Source organism: Sycon ciliatum, unplaced genomic scaffold (assembly GCF_964019385.1).
Source record: "Sycon ciliatum unplaced genomic scaffold, ocSycCili1.1 SCAFFOLD_1557, whole genome shotgun sequence".
NCBI classification, from domain to species: domain Eukaryota; kingdom Metazoa; phylum Porifera; class Calcarea; order Leucosolenida; family Sycettidae; genus Sycon; species Sycon ciliatum.
Genome location: NW_027044939.1, coordinates 19,917 through 30,260, shown reverse-complemented (window position 1 = coordinate 30,260; position 10,344 = coordinate 19,917). Strand labels below are relative to the sequence as shown.

Sequence of the window (10,344 nt, the reverse complement as noted above, 5' to 3'; positions counted from 1 at the left end):
AGTCCAGCGGGGACGAAACGTACGTCGCAATCGAGCTATGTCGTTGCTGTGTCATCATCTATGTGCCATGCGCTACTTGATGTACCAGCCTGCTATGCCGGATACCGCCAGCCATGCATCGACCAGGCGCGAACTGATGGTGCTGGTGGTGAGAAGGAGAGCTCTGTGCCAGAACTTTGCAGCCTAGAGAGCGTGTGTGGGCAGGCGTGTGTTTACCGCCATACTGCCAGGTGTGTCTTTACCACCATATTTATCAACCATAAGTACAGCTGCAGTGGTGTCTTCAACTTCATTCTCCCGAGTCAAGCTCCGTATGAAGACATCCAAGAAGAAGATTGCCTGATGAGTCCAGCGGGGACGAAACGTACGTCGCAATCGAGCTATGTCGTTGCTGTGTCATCATCTATGTGCCATGCGCTACTTGATGTACCAGCCTGCTATGCCGGATACCGCCAGCCATGCATCGACCAGGCGCGAACTGATGGTGCTGGTGGTGAGAAGGAGAGCTCTGTGCCAGAACTTTGCAGCCTAGAGAGCGTGTGTGGGCAGGCGTGTGTTTACCGCCATACTGCCAGGTGTGTCTTTACCACCATATTTATCAATCAATACGCCTGACGTAGATATAACTGGAAAAAGGTGTCACTCCACGATGAGGAGCACACAGCACTCGTGAAGGCTTGTACAGAGTAAGGGGCTTCTCCCCAGTGATGCAGGCTACCTTGAAGCATGATGAGCTACGTGAAAAATACCGCGCGGTGTGTTGAAGCGAGGCATGGAGCATGCCATTCAGCTTGCACTGGTGATTGTTTTACTCAACGATGATGAACTGCACGTGGCATTTGATAGGGCTTGTGCAGGGTGAGTGTCTTCTCTCCAGTGATGCAGGCCACCTTGAAGCGTGAATCCACTGCATTTCTCTCTCTCTCTTTCTCTCCAAATTCTTTGGTAATGCAGCCTTTCACCAACATTGTCCGGTTGCACGCCTACTGTCACTCAAACAGGACCAATGGATGCAACATGTGCCTAGCAGATACACTGTTGATCATGAACAACTCCAATAACACCCCCCCCCCCTTACCATTGTCTTCAATACACATCCAACTAGAACTTGAAGAATATTAGTCGAAGCTGCTGGTATAGTCTCTACTTCTTGATGCTACCCACTCTCTTTTTCTGTCTGTCTTTCTCTTTCTGTGTATGTATGTGTGTGGGTGTGTGCGTCTCTCTCTCTCTCTCTCTCTCTCTCTCTCTCTCTCTCTCTCTCTCTCTCTCTCTCTCTCTCTCTCTCTCTCTCTCTCTCTCTCACGCACACACACACACACACACACACTTCCTCACTCACTCACTCACTCACAAAGCATGGATCCACTGCACTTTGTCGTTGAACATCTCAACACGCATGTTGACGTACACTCTCTCTCTCTCTCTCTCTCTCTCTCTCTCTCTCTCTCTCTCTCTCTCTCTCTCTCTCTCTCTCTCTCTCTCTCTGTGTGTGTGTGTGTGTGTCTCTCTCTCTGTCTCTCTCTCTCTCTCTCTGTCTCTCTCACACACACACACACTCACAAAGCATGGATCCACTGCACTTTGTCGTTGAACATCTCAACACGCATGTTGACGTACACTCACTCTCTCTTTCTCTCTGTCTCTCTCTCTCACACACACACACACACTCACAAAGCATGGATCCACTGCACTTTGTCGTGGAACATCTCAACACGCATGTTGACGTACACTCACTCTCTCTCTCTCTCTTCTCTCTCTGTCTCTGTGCGTGTGTGTGTGTCTCTCTCTCTGTCTCTCTGTCTGTCTCTCTCTCTCACACACTCACTCACAAAGCATGGATCCACTGCACTTTGTCGTTGAACATCTCAACACGCATGTTGACATACACGGTATCTCTCTGCGTCTTTTGATTTCTGTGTCGCTCTTTCTCTTTTTTCTCTCAACCTGTGTATCTACAATGTACTTTGCTGTAATAAATTCTTTTGAAGTTCTGTCCTTATTTGACTGGATTATTGATCGCGTATTGATCAAGCTCGGCACGAAGTATTGGCTCGCTTTCTCACATACTTACTCTCTTTTTCTGTCTGTCTCTCCATCTCTCTTTCTGTGTGTGTGTGTGTGTGTGTGTGTCTCTCTCACTCTCTGTTGACGTACACTGTATCTCTCTTTGTCTATCTCTGTGTCTCTCTTTGTCTGTCAGTTTCTCTCTCTCTCTCTCTCTCTCTAACACACAGGCACAAGCTCTTTCTATCTTTCAGTTTCTCTTCTTTTGTTGCTTTCTCTTGAACACTAGCACACACACACTCTCTCAACATTGATCACTTATTCCCATCATGCTTTTTTGGGTTTCGTTGTGATAGAATATTGTACTACTAGTACTACTGATGTACAACACTATTCTCATGCAACTGGAGGGTATATATTTGGGTGCTATTTGTTGTTGTGGCTAAGAGTGCATGTGTGCGGCCAGCTAGTTCCAGCATGCAAGGTGTTACATTTGCTACACTGTGGTCTTACAAGCACAGAGAACCATATGTTCTAACTTTCCTTGATACAACTATGAACCGAAGCACAACTGCTGCAAATATTAACTGCCCATTTAGGCAAGATAGCAACAACTAAAAGTAGAAGAAGTAAGTAAGACTAGCGTCCTTCCAGCTCCAGGACAGTATGAACAGGCAACAACATAAATTTTATCAGCATTGCATCGTACATGCATGTAGCCATGCAGAAATAATTGTACATTTAGTTGTGAATGCAAATCCAAGGCGGAAAGCAGTCAGGCGTAATAGATGCCAGCAATAGAAACCAGATCTGTGACGCATGTCACATGCATTCATGATGATCAATGCATCGTGGTTCACCACCATTGAACACAGTAGTACATGTAAATTACACAGAAATAGGAGATTAAATCTAACATATCTCCCTCGTGAAAGAAAAGTGATAAATATCACATGAGTGAGTAAAAGACGAAGACAACAAGAAGAAAAACATGACAAAAACAATGGCAATTGAATATGAAAACTTGAATATGAAAACTCGGATGGAAGAAAAGGACCAAGCACCTACAAGACGTGCTAGAGCTGATAGCCAGTTTGTTGTAGAACGTCAGTACTGTCGGTCAGTTTGGTGCAATGTTATAATTATTGTTATCGCATGAGCTGATTGTCAAGTAACTGGTGGTGTTAGTGGACAGTATAGCATAACTTGTAGTTCTTTGATCTTTTTTTCTTTACTATGAATATGAAAACAATCACAGTTCGCTCAGTACTTGCACCTTTAACTTCCAGTGGCTCAAGATGATGAACTGCATGCTTGTATACCTTCCCAGCTACTTAAACTTCTACTATCCGAACAGCACCATCCTTACCTGGATAGGTCATAAGCACACGTCCAAGTGGCTAGTGTGCAGTTGCGGTGTGCTTATCCATCACAAGCACGATATCTCCTTAGGGTGATGCTGTTGAAGCAACCACATCACTTGGATGCTTAGCTTCAGAACAATCTCTTTCAGCTAACGTTTCCATACCTGATCTACAATACGTTGCACAAACTCCCAGCGCTTTCTTGGGTGAGCTTGAGTCATTGCAGATGTGTGGGCTTCAGCAGCAATAGTTGCCCTAGCATGGCCAATAAGAAAGTGTTGTGGCAATAGCAGCTGAAGGTCTTCATGCAGCACTAGTTTCATTGCCTTGGCCATTACCTAGAATACACCACCAAAGTGTGGTGCACTTGGTGGCTTGAAGTACCAGGTAATGTCGCGGTATGACCTTTCTGCTGCTAGTCTGAAGGTGTCGAGAAACTTGACAGCTGCTTTTACCTCTTGATCAGCCACACGGAAATTGGTACCGTTGTCCGATTGCATCTCTTGTGGCACACCACGTCGCATGGTGAATCGGGGTCTAAGAGCCAGGAGAAAACCGTCGTTGTCCAGAGATAACCTCGAAATGACAAGCCCTAGTCAGCAGGCATGTAAACACACATACATATCTCTTTGAGTTGTGACCGATCTCGACCCTGGCGTGCATAGAAGGGGATGACATAGCCGACACCAGCTATGGCAAATGACTGATGTGGTCCAGTTGTCTTGAAGTCGGGAAGTGGTGGCATCGCTGGTGTTGCTGTTTTGATATGGCCCTTGCGGCAAAGAACGCACTTGGCCCGATGCCTCCAGGTGGCCTGCATCACTGGAGAGAAGCCACTCACCCGGCACAAGCCTCCACGAGTGCTGTGTGCTCCTCATCGTGAAGTGATACCTTTCCCAGTGAACGTCAACAGGCGTGTTGATGTGTTCGACGACAAAGTGCAGTGGATCCATGCGTTGAGGGGGCTGGATCACTGGAGAGAAGCCAATCATCTTGCGAGAGCAGTAGCGAGTGCGTGTGCAGTTCAGCTCCTTCTCTGCATGATCAAGTTGCTACAGACCTTGCAAGCTGATTTCATACACCACTGCCACAAGCTATGTCTGTCAGCTAGCTACAGCAACAATATCCTCTTCATGAATGTTCAAAACTATTTTCTTGGGTCAAAATCAGCTCTCCACTGTCTACAACACAGCATGATCGCATGTGCATGGACAGGATCCAACTGCGATGCAGCTCTCCTGGAAGGAAGCAAAGTTCTCCTGTCGCCAATGCCATCGCTTGTCAGTGTCACTCCAGAAAAAATAAATTTCAATTTCAGAAGCTACGAATTCAACGCATTCCAGTCTGCCTCCACCAAGACTACTACAGGGCATCTGATTTGACAAGGTATATCAGTAGGACTTGGAAAAGTCACAGTAACAGTTAACAGTTTGCAAGATCACTAGCCATTACAACAAGTATCAGAACATCAAAACAAACCTCGTGTAGATCCACAATTTCAGATTCAACCCATCGATCTACAATTATTTTAGGTTCCCTTTCCCGCCAGCTGGACATGCATGCATGCATGCTCTCACCAGGCCGGGAGTCGTCAAATGCCGGTACTTGACGACTCCCTGGCTCTCACTTGTCAGCCAGCTCACACGTCTTGTCCCTGTGTCGTGCACGCGCAGACGTCCAGCACACACGCGTGTCGAAATATGTTTTTTGGCGGGTAGCCGGCAAAAAATTAAGTGAGGGTCCCTTTAGTCCTTCGCTTATCACGGCTGTTCCCACTTGGCCATCTAACAATATGGCGGCTTTTGCGCCGTTTTTGACAAATCCCAACGGTATTTTATAATACGAAGCGAATTATTACATTTTCACATCAAAACCATGACGAACCGAGTTTTTGTACTTGCTGACACGCGCGTCAGACGCGTCCTCGATCGCCTCGAAAATATTATGGTGAGGAAAGAGATTGAGATGAGGACAAAGGAAAAAATTACTTTGAGAGGAGAGAAAGCTAAAAGAGCTCAAACGAGATGGAAGGCCGAGAATTTCAGATAGCACAGCAAACAAGATGCAGAGGAACACTAACTTTACTGCGAGGATTTCCTCTTCCTGCTGACTGGAGGGACCGACTCGTGTTGTGGGAGAGTTGCAATCAAATGCGTCTGTGCAACAGACTTGAGGCGCTCCAAGGGATTGCGGATGGCCTCGTGGTGTCTCCTCAGCTCGTTGAAGCGGGTGTGAATGCTCTCACTCTCTTGCTCTGCGAGGAGACCAAGACCAACGCCTCGCCGCCGGATGGACGGCACGACATGCACCTCCAACATGTGCAATTTCGGCGTGATGTGGCCGAGCTTCTTGCTGACGACGATATCTCGGCATGCAGCCATAAATGTCTCCACCAAGCCTTCTAGCTTGGATATGGTGGCCTCGTCCATAGGCCTGCAGTGGCTGAAGAGGGCAGTGCACTCGCCATACAGGGACATCAGGCGCTGGTAATCCTCATGAATTCGATTTGCCTCTGGGAGCAGCAGTGGCGCACGAGAAGCTACCGCAGATAAATGTGCTGGGGTTATTTCAGTTGTCACTGCTGGCTGAAGAGCTATGTGCACATGGTTACCCACAAAAGCACCTCCATGGTATGCTTGCCTATCGATTCCATTGCGCTGGAAAACTGGCTCGATGCTTGCTCAACATGGCCCCTCACACATTTTGTTCTGTTTTATTGCGGCCATTTGGTCAGTGAGTGACTGTCTCCGCGCAAGCAATGCAGTACGGCGTGCATCACCATTCTTCCACTGGTCTTGTAGGTGTTGTGTCACGCTCTCCACTGTGGCAGCAGGTATCAAGCTGAGAAAAGAGAACAATGTACTGGACTTGCTGCTGCACTAAATGTAGTTGTTGGGTAACTGCAGAAATCTCCTCATCCGTTTTGCTGGCTTCCGCATGCAGTGACGAAAGCTTTTCAAATCTGCCAGCATCACCAGCTACTGCTGTAGCAGTAATGGCTGCAAGGATGACAGTGGCAGCAGGAACGCCTGCAGGAGCAACAGTGGCTGCAGGAACAGCTGCAGAGACGGCAGTGGCAGCAGGAACGGCTGCAGGGACGGCAGTGGCAGCAGGAATGGCTGCAGGGACGGCAGCAGGAACGACTGCAGGGACGGCAGCAGGAACGACTACAGGGACGGCTGCAGGGACGGCAGTGGCAGCAGGAACGGCAGTGGCAGCAGGAACGACGGCAGGGACGGCAGTGGCAGCAGAAACAGCGGCGGTTTCTGCTGTAGTAGCAACGGCGGCAGGAACGGCGGTGTCTGCAGTAGCTGTTCTACTGACAAGCTCAATGTCGAGGGCTTTGAGCTCAGCCTGAAAAGCAGTCAGCATCAATGGGAAAATACCCAGATCCAGATGAAGAGCAGGGATTACAACATTCTCCTCGGGAATAGGTAAGATCACTGGACGTATGCTGTTGTTGTAGTTCTTTGCATTCTTTAGATTTGAGCCACTGTTCGTGAATCCAGTGAAATCGTTGTACAGAGTTTCTAGTGTTCTGCTGGTAGAATCGGCATCTGGGTTTAGGGCTGGTGGAATGTCCATATTCTTCTTCTGACATAGACAGTGTAAGCATGGTCGGGTGCCACTGGACCCCCACAAACCATATGCTTTCGTTTGATATTCGTAGTCGCCAAAGAAAAACAACTTGAACGACTTGTTCTTCCATGTTGCTGTTGTTTGCAGATCTCTGACCTCGTCACGATAGACTCCTAGCGCGGTTTCAAGGTTCGATGGCGTGTCTTGTGCCTCGAAGATGCAAATTGGGATAGTGTTGAGGAGTGAATTCGGCCGCTGCACATTCGCGATCTGCAGGACGAACTTGAAAGATCCTCCGCCGTGATCACCACCGAGTTTGATCCACAGTGGACGGACCAGTTCGCAAGCAGGTGACAGAACAGTTCGCTTGGCTTTGCCAGTTCTGAAGCACGCAGGGTATGTTGGCAGGCTGGACACTGCACACCGTTGGTTAATGTTTGGCATATGCATTTCGTGCAAAATACTCTAGAACAGCATGGTGACTGAACACCATTGCTCGGCATGCTGCGGCAGATTATGCATTGTACTGTGGCTGCTGCACTGCTGTCGGCAAATCTTGACATAGTCAAATTGCACTCTGCTTCATAATCAGGTGCAGATATGTCATGCACCTCACTTTCAGGTATATCCATGCTATTGCTAGATGCACATGCACTGCTACTGCTTGATGTCATTTTTGCTGCTCCGCTTGCTGTTTTTATCCGTTTGCTTGGTCGGCCACCCTTCGATTTTTCTTGAAACTTGGTGCAGACTCTGGAATTCACAAGTTCATGTCTTTTCCAACTAAATGTTACCCCTTGTCCACAACCACCGCCACTGGGATTGAACTTTTCTGTGCTCTGTGATCTCTTCAGCACTCTTTTGCAAAGAGCACAGATATATGTTGGGTGAATGGTAGGGTCGTCATTACAAACATCAATACTGAATACGTTTTTCATCGTTTCAGTGTAGTCAGACACTGGATATCTCGTCTGTTGGGAGCACGCAGTAAATTTTGCGCCTCCAACACGGCATAGATGCTGTAAATGCGCTGCATGGTGCTCCGTGTCGTGCGATGCGTCGCTGATGTGCATATCTCCCACTGGAAAGTTGTGGAAACAGAGAAAAGTAAAGGCCCATCGTATTTTTGAGTTCACCATCGTATTCAAAAGAACTTGCGAAAATATAACGGACAACTACCCGAGGATGCGAGGAAAACCTCGAGTGGTGACTGAATAACTCCAGAAGACGTACCACGAGCGTGATGAAGGTAGCTAACAATATACTGACAGCAATTTCAGTCGATAATTCCACTGCGCCAAAAAAGAAAGCAACTTCCTTCTCCTTCGTCCGATCAAGGAATGTTTGGTACCAAAATGTTGCTTTGCGCGTCAGCTTTCCACTCCCGCGGATTTAGTATCAAAAATGTGGGGCTAGCGGCAGTAAATCGCGGAAGAATGATAGCAACTCACCTTAATCTCAACGTAAAAATGATTAATCTTTGATTTTTGGCAAAAATCAGCGGGTACCCCCCGCCATGTTAGATGGCCAAAAATCGCTGGCTGAAACAGCCGTGATTAGTGACAGGGTAGCTCTGTAACCATGGTAACATGGTAGTTATAAAGTCAATTTAACCTCAGAATGTGCACCATGCCCCGGGCAACTACATACTCACAGTGGAAACTGATTCAAACTACACAAAACGAGGGTTTTCAGTACTTTCTGGACTCAAAACCTCTAACGAGTAATCTATAACGTAACGATTACTTGATTGATAAGGAATTATCGATCGTTTACCGAGTAATTGGTATAATCGTTTCAGCTCTATATTTTAGTATTCCAAGTGACGAAAAATATTTTCGTAGATCTGCTCTGGTTCGGTCGCGTTTGGACCAGAGAGCCCTATAGATACACATACACATACATGTATGTAGGGCTCCCTGGTTTGGACGAATCTTGGTAGCAAAGTTTCGTTACTCGAACCCGGACGGTCAAGATCTTACGTATTTTCGTTGTGCGCAACCTCTCTAATAACAGTCCAGGAGTAGGCGTTGGTGCATTGCCTAGTATTCGAGACACATACACGTGGTACCTATCCGCTCTGGACCGTATACGCGTAGTACATGTACACTGACTGTACACGCATGTGGTGATACTAGTAGACGCTATCAACAAATTTAATAGTGACTGGCGAGGGTGTTGACAGAGAGTCCAGACGATAACCACGTACCGTATCTAGAGCCCACCGCCCTTGAGTGATTGACTCCCAGCCGCCAAGAAATTTCCGCTAACGACCTGCCATTCCTGCTGGGAGCTAATGGTGGCTGCCTTGGAAGCTCTTCCCGTTCTGCTGTCATTGCAGATAACTGCAGCTGTTGTTGGCGGTGGAGTACGGCTGAAAGCTGGTGCGCGGCATGACTCCATACTGATGTGCGGCATGACTCCATACTGATGTGCCAACAGCTGTCAGCAGTACTATTAGACGCTGGATGGTGGGGAGCATAACTACAGCTGCCAATGCCACATCTGACAGCGATGAACTCTCTCCTTGCAAATCCCTCATGGCTTGCCGCAGGCTACACAATGGGCTCATGGCTTCCAGCACGCCACAGTGGATTCCGTATGACGATAACTCTGCTTTACGCAGGTCTCTCTCCGGGGCTTTTAGCAGGCTGGGGATAACGCCATCAATCGAGGGTGTAGAGAAAACTGGACCTTCTGGTCTAGGCCAGTCTTTCATAATGCCGTCACGTTCAGCGTTGGAAAGACCACGTCTCAGACTCTTACTGATGTAGTTCATGACATGCTCATCCACTCAGACTCTTACTGATGTAGTTCATGACATGCTCATCCACTCAGACTCTTACTGATGTAGTTCATGACATGCTCATCCACTTTGGAGAATCGTGACACTACATTTAAGTCCTTGGCTGGATCAAATCCTCTCCCACAAAACACAAAACTGCGCCGCTTTGTGGGTGTGGTTCAAGCTGGCTTTCCTCGCCAAGACAATCTGCAGTTCCAGTGCTGGGATCCATACAACTAGAAGCTCCCATTGAGCTCCTTCCATCTGGAGATATAGCTCTATCTCTCCAGGCATGGATGGCCCCCTTCTTGGACATTAGTGGCCCATTGCTTGGTGCTGAGGATTAGAATCTGATGGAACCGGTACTACTACTGCTGAAACCAACCGTTTCGGCTACTGTATTTTCCGGAGCTATAATCCGCACTGGAGTTAAGCTGCACTCATGAAATACAGACGTCTTCCCTGTTTATCACCGTTAATTTGACCGTCGTAGTATAGCTGCACCGGCTTTTGTTTTTTGGTGAATTAAAAAAAAGGGAGTAAGTTATCGTGTCCGTTCCCGAAGGGAACTCACGACGGCCGCTAACACCCGGTAAACCCTAGCGGCAG

At 47.7% G+C, this 10,344-nt stretch overlaps 1 long non-coding RNA gene across 1 annotated transcript; it reads left to right on the top strand.

The window, feature by feature from the left end:
- The first annotated feature begins 5,406 nt into the window (after nt 1-5,406).
- LOC135830750 (uncharacterized) lies at nt 5,407-7,829 on the top strand. Its single transcript, XR_010556101.1, has 2 exons — nt 5,407-6,805; nt 7,098-7,829. It is a non-coding gene; the product is annotated as an uncharacterized LOC135830750 (long non-coding RNA).
- Nucleotides 7,830-10,344: the final 2,515 nt, after the last annotated feature.